Source organism: Callithrix jacchus, chromosome 7 (genome assembly GCF_049354715.1).
Source record: "Callithrix jacchus isolate 240 chromosome 7, calJac240_pri, whole genome shotgun sequence".
In the NCBI taxonomy this organism is placed as follows: Eukaryota; Metazoa; Chordata; class Mammalia; order Primates; family Cebidae; genus Callithrix; species Callithrix jacchus.
This window is the reverse complement of record NC_133508.1, coordinates 46,689,638-46,696,184: the sequence shown is the minus strand read 5'-3', so window position 1 is coordinate 46,696,184 and position 6,547 is coordinate 46,689,638. Positions and strand designations below refer to the sequence as shown.

Sequence of the window (6,547 nt, the reverse complement as noted above, 5' to 3'; positions counted from 1 at the left end):
CTCTTGTGGCCGGTGCAGCGGCTTTGCTGACACCTCTGCGCAGCAGCTCTTGGTGCAGCATAAATGGGACTGGTTCCCCTTCTGACCGAGGTTTGGAGCTCTGAGAAGGCAGAGTCGCCTATTAGGGACTCAAGAAGGAAGCCAGACTGGAGATTCCGGGGCAGAAAAGCACTATCAGTCTTAATGCCACTGTTTTGGCTGGCGCAGTGGGTTGCTCAAATTTTGGCCCTGGGAATTAACAACTTGGACGTCCATTCAGAGACCTAATTTGAAAGTTGGTAATTACAAAGACGACAGGTGGATAAATTTACAATGATGGGAAGAAACCAGCATAAAAAGGCTGAGAATACTCAAAATCAGAATGCCTCTCCCTCTACAGAGGATCACAGTTCCTCATCAACAAGGGAACAAGGCTTGATGGAGAACGAGTGCATTCCATTAACAGAATCAGAAGGTGGGTAATAAGAAACTTCTGTGAGTTAAAAGAACATGTTGTAGCCCAGTGTAAAGAAACTAAGAATTTTTTATTTTTATTTATATTTTATTTTATTTTTTTTAGAAAGGGAGGAAGGGAGGAAGGGAGGGAGGAAGGGAGGGAGGGAGGGAGGGAGAGAAGGGAAGGAAAGAAATCAGGCAATGAGAGACACATTGCCGACCTGGATCTAGAGGTCTACAAGTTGATTTCTTTCTTTTCTTTTTTGAGAGAAGGAAAGAAAAAAAAGGAGTGAAGGAGAGGAAGAAAGAGGGAGAGAGAACGGAAATGTTGCTTTATTCTAAAAAAAAAATGGGTATTAATAATGGCCAATCAATGTTTCATTTAAACCTATGAGTAGGTGTGATGTGGTATGGACAAGAATGTATATTTTGTACATTTAAAGTGGAGAGCTCTATAAATATTTATTAACTTTACTTGTTCTGAATCTGAATTCGAGTCCTTGATATCCTTATTAATTTTCTGTCTCATTGAGTCTAAGTCTCTATGTATCTGGGTGTTAGGATCGTTAGCTCTTGTTGTTGCATTGATCCTTTTACCACTATATCTTTGTTGCTTTAAAATCTATTTTATCCGATACGAGAATTGCAACTCCTACTTTTTATTTATTTATTTATTTTTGCTCTCCATTTGGTTGGTAAATCTTTCTCCATCCCTTTGAGTCTTTGTGTATCCTTGCATGTGAAATGGGTCCGGATGTAACATGCTGTTGGGTTTTGGCTGTATCTTTCCATTGGGGGATTTAGTCGATTTAAATTTAGGGTTACTGCCTTTTGATGTTAACTGGCTGTTTCATCCATTCGTTGATGTAAATTCTTCTTTATGTTGGTGCTCTTTACTTTTTGGAATATTTTTAGAAAGGCTAATACTGGTTGTTTCTTTCTGTGTGTAATGCTTCTTTCAGAAGCTCTTGTAAAGCAGGCCTGGTGGTAATAAAATCTCTGAGTACTTGCTTGTTCATAAAAGATTTTATTTTTCCTTCAGTTGTGAAGCTTAGTTTGGCTGGATATGAAATTCTGGGTTGAAGGTTCTGTTCTTTGAGGATGTTGAATATTGGCCCCCACTCTCTTCTGGCTTGTAGGGTTTCTGCTGAGAGATCTGCTGTAAGTCTGATAGGCTTCCCTTTGTTGGTAACCTGACCTTTCTCTCTGGCTGCCCTTAGTATTTTCTCCTTCGTTTCAACCCTGGTGAATCTAACGATTATGTGCCTTGGGGTTGCTCTTCTTGAGGAATATCTTTGTGGTGTTCTCTGTATTACCTGGGGTTGAATATTGTCCTGCTTTGCTAGGTTGGGAAAGTTTTCCTGCGTAATATCCTGAAGAATATTTTCCAGCTTGGATTCATTCTCTCTGTCGCATTCAGGTAAACCTATCAAACGTAAATTAGGTCTTTTCACATAGTCCCACATTTCTTGGAGACTTTGCTCATTCCTTTTTATCCTTTTTTCTCTATTCTTGTCTTCTCGTTTTATTTCATTAAGTTGGTCTTTGACCTCTGATATCCTTTCTTCTGCTTGATCATTTCGAGTGTTTAAACCTGTGCATACTTCTCAGCGTTCCCATATTGTATTCATCAGTTCCATTAATTCACTTATATTCCTCTCTAAATTGTCTATTCTTATTAGGATTTCATGAAACCTTTTTTCAAAGTTCTCAGTTTCTTTACATTGGGCTACAACATGTTCTTTTTTTTTTTTTTTTTTAAATAAAGTTGGGCTTTCACCATGATAACCAGGCTGGTTCTGAACTCCTGACCTCAGGTGATCCACCCACCTCAGCCTCCCAAAGTGCTAGGATTACAGGCGTGAGCCACCACGCCCAGCCACAAATAAGACATTTTATTTGCCACTATTATAAGTCTCAATTTTAAACAGATTCTTGGACCGGTGGTTCATATCCATCAGCTCGTTCAACTTTAGCACCTGTCTCATCCCCAGTGGCTTTTCCAGAACTACTGCCTTCACCATGAAGCTCCATGAGTTTTCCCAATTCAAACTTGGGCTTCTTCAGCATTTTTACTTTTCTAAAGAAGACATCATGGAGAGGATAAATAGATTGGCAAGGCTTTTCTATGTCTTTCCCAATGCTGTCTGGAATCAATTTATTGACCACTTCTTTCAAGTCATTTGTCTGCACCTCTCGGGTCATGATTTCCATCATCTTCTTCCGGATTTGGCGGACCTGTTGGTGCTGAACATAGAGGTCTTCTGTATCTGATTGTTGTGTTTTTTAGTAAAACCAACACAGAACAGACGAAGCAAGTAACCATCGGTAGTCTTGACATCAACATGAGCTTCAATCATTGTCTGCCATTTTCTGACCATGGAACACATTTTGTCACGGGTAAGATCCATGCCATGGAAGTTAGTCAGGCAGTTTTTGCCCTGAACATCTTCAGTAATCATCTTGAATTTTCTAAATGCAACTTCATCATTCTGCAAATCAGCAAGACTAACTTCAAACACTCGACCCTTGAGGCCATCAGATGCAATTTTGGTTCCTTGGGTCCTGGTGACTAGCATCTTTCCAATATTTCTTATATTGAACATAGCGAGTGCTTTCACATCATACCAATCTTTCTTCAAAAATGCATCAACCACTTTCTTCTTGTCTCCCTTTTTACCGCCTTTCGTAAGGCGCTTGTTCTTGCCAACTGCCATGGTGCTGCTCAGAGAGCCAAAAGGGCACATGTTCTTTTAACTCACAGAAGTTTCTTATTATCCACCTTCTGAAGCCTGATTCTGTTAATGGGATGCGCTCGTTCTCCATCAAGTCTTGTTCCCTTGTTGATGAGGAACTGTGATCCTCTTTAGAGGGAGAGACGTTCTGATTTTGAGTATTCTCAGCCTTTTCACGCTGGTTTCTTCCCATCATTGTAAATTTATCCACCTGTCATCTTTGTAATTACCAACTTTCAAATTAGGTCTCTGAGTGGACGTCCAAGTTGTTAATTCCCAGGGCCGAAATATGAGCAACCCACTGTGCCGGCCAAAACAGCGGCGTTAAGACTGATGGTGCTTTTCTGCCCAGGAATCTCCAGTCTGGCTTCCTTCTTGAGTCTATAATAGGCGACTCTGCCTTCCTGGAGCTCCAAACCTCGGTCAGAAGGGAAACCAGTCCCGTTTACGCTGCACCGAGAGCTGCTGCGCCAAGGTGCCGGCGAAACCTCTGCACTGGCCACAAGAGTCGCGCTGGCGACCCATGCAGCTCCTCCACTGGGAATTTTCTGCTCTGTGAGCGACCAAAATTTGTCTGAAAGCGTGGCGTCCTCTTGTTCTGTGAGCTTTCACTGGGAGCTGCAATCCCGAGATGTTAGCGATCAGCCATCTTCAGAAACTAAGAATTTTGAAAAAAGGTTTGACGAAATCCTAATGAGAATAGACAATTTAGAGAGGAATATAAGTGAATTAATGGAACTGAAGAATACAATATGGGAACTCTGAGAAGTATGCACACTCGAAATGATCAAGCAGAAGAAAGGATATCAGAGGTCGAAGACCAACTTAATGAAATAAAACGAGAAGACAAGAATAGAGAAAAAAGGATAAAAAGGAATGAGCAAAGTCTCCAAGAAATGTGGGACTATGTGAAAAGACCTAATTTACGTTTGATAGGTGTACCTGAATGCAACAGGAGAGAATGAATCCAAGCTGGAAAATATTCTTCAGGATATTACGCAGGAAAACTTTCCCAACCTAGCAAAGCAGGACAATATTCAACCCCAGGTAATACAGAGAACACCACAAAGATATTCCTCAAGAAGAGCAACCCCAAGGCACATAATCGTTAGATTCACCAGGGTTGAAACGAAGGAGAAAATACTAAGGGCAGCCAGAGAGAAAGGTCAGGTTACCCACAAAGGGAAGCCTATCAGACTTACAGCAGATCTCTCAGCAGAAACCCTACAAGCCAGAAGAGAGTGGGGGCCAATATTCAACACCCTTAAAGAACAGAACTTTCAGCCCAGAATTTCATATCCAGCCAAACTAAGCTTCACAACTGAAGGAAAAATAAAATCTTTTATGAACAAGCAAGTACTCAGAGATTTTATTACCACCAGGCCTGCTTTACAAGAGCTTCTGAAAGAAGCATTACACATAGAAAGAAACAACCAGAATTAGCCTTTCTAAAAATATTCCAAAATGTAAAGTGCATCAACATAAAGAAGAATTTACATCAACGAATGGATGAAACAGCCAGTTAATATCAAATGGCAGTAATCCTAAATTTAAATTGACTAAATCCCCCAATCAAAAGATACAGCCAAAACCCAACGGTATGCTACATCCGGACCCATTTCACATGCAAGACTCAAAACAAAGGGATGGAGAAAGATTTACCAACCAAATGGAGAGCAAAAATAAATAAATAAATAAAAAGCAGGAGTTGCAATCCTCATATCAGATAAAATAGATTTCAAAGCAACAAAGATATAATGGTAAAAGGATCAATGCAACAAGAAGAGCTAACGATCCTAACACCAAGATACATAAGACCCATAAAGAGATTTAGACTCAATGAGACAGAAAATTAATAAGGATATCCAGGACTTGAACTCAGATCTGGAACAAGTTAACTTAATAAATATTTATAGAGCTCTCCACTTTAAATGTACAAAATATACATTCTTGTCAATACCACATTATACCTCCTCATAGGTTTAAGTGAAATATTGATCGGCCATTATTAATATCCATTTTTAGAATAAAGCAACATTTCCGTTCTCTCTCCCTCTTTTTCTTCCTCTTTCTTCCTCTCCTTTACTCCTTTGTGCGACCATTACCACTATCTAACTTCAGATCGTTTTCATCACCCCAGTAGAAACCCCATAGCCAAGCATTCCCCATTTCCCCCTCCCCTTACCCCCGGCAACCTTATTTAAAAAAAAAAAAAAGTTTTTATGTCCTGGAGAAAGTCATTTTGTCACCTCTCCCTGGCTGTCTAGCTCTGGGCTATTTCTTATACCTTGGGGTGAAAACTAGAGTTACATATTACTAGGTTAGATAGTGTTTCAGTATGGTCTCAAACTTCTGACCTCCTGATCTGCTTGCCTCGGCCTCCCAAAGTGCTGGGATTAAAGGGGTGAGCCACCGCACCCTGCCTATTTTATTTTTTTAAATTTTTTGAGATGGAGTCTCACTTTGTTGCTCAGGCTGGAATGCAGTGTTTCCATCTCAGCTCACCGCAACCTCTGCCTCCCAGGCTCAAGCAATACTTCTGCCTTAGCCTCCAGGGTAGCTAGAATTAAAAGCATCCGACACCACGCCTGGCTAATTTTTTGTATTTTTAGTAAAGACAGTTTCACCATGTTGGCCTGGCTGGTCTAGAACTCCTTACCTCAAGTGATCCATGTGCCTTGGTCTCCAAAGTGTTGGGATTACAGGCGTGAGCCACCGCACCTGGCCTCTTTTTGGAGACAGAGTCTCCCTCTGTCGCCCAGGCTGGAGTGCAGTGGTGCAATCACAGCTAACTGCAGTCTTGAACTCCTGGGCTCAAGTGATATTCCTGCCTCAGCTTCCCAAAGTGCTGGGATTATAGGTGTGAGTCACAGCACCTGGCCCTTTCTGTGGGTTTTGACAAATGTGTAGTGACATATCCACCAATACAGTATCATGCAGAACAATAGTTTCGCTGCCTTAAAAATCCCCTGTGCTCCACCTAGTTTTCCCTCCCTCTGTCAAAGCCCTCACAACTACTAATCTCCTTACTGCCCTTCCCAGAATATGCCTTTTCTAGATAGTTTTGCCTTTTCCATAATGCCAAATAGTTTGACTCATATAGTATGTAAACTTTTGACATTGGTTTCTTTCACATGGTAATATACCTTTAATAATCCTTTATGCTTTTTATTTATTTATTTTGAGATGGAGTTTCACTCTTGTTACCCAGGCTGGAGTGCAATGGCGCGATCTCGGCTCACCGCAACCTCCGCCTTCTGGGTTCAAGCAATTCTCCTGCCTCAGCCTCCCGAGTAGCTGGGACTACAGGCGCCCACCACCATGCCCAGCTAATTTTTGTACTTTGAGTAGAGACGGGGTTTCACCATGTTGACCAG

At 41.2% G+C, this 6,547-nt stretch overlaps 1 pseudogene; it reads right to left on the bottom strand.

Annotated features, from left to right (window-relative positions):
- Positions 1-2,331: 2,331 nt before the first annotated feature.
- Positions 2,332-3,178, bottom strand: LOC100415005 (small ribosomal subunit protein eS1 pseudogene; annotated as a pseudogene).
- Between the last annotated feature and the right edge of the window lie 3,369 nt (positions 3,179-6,547).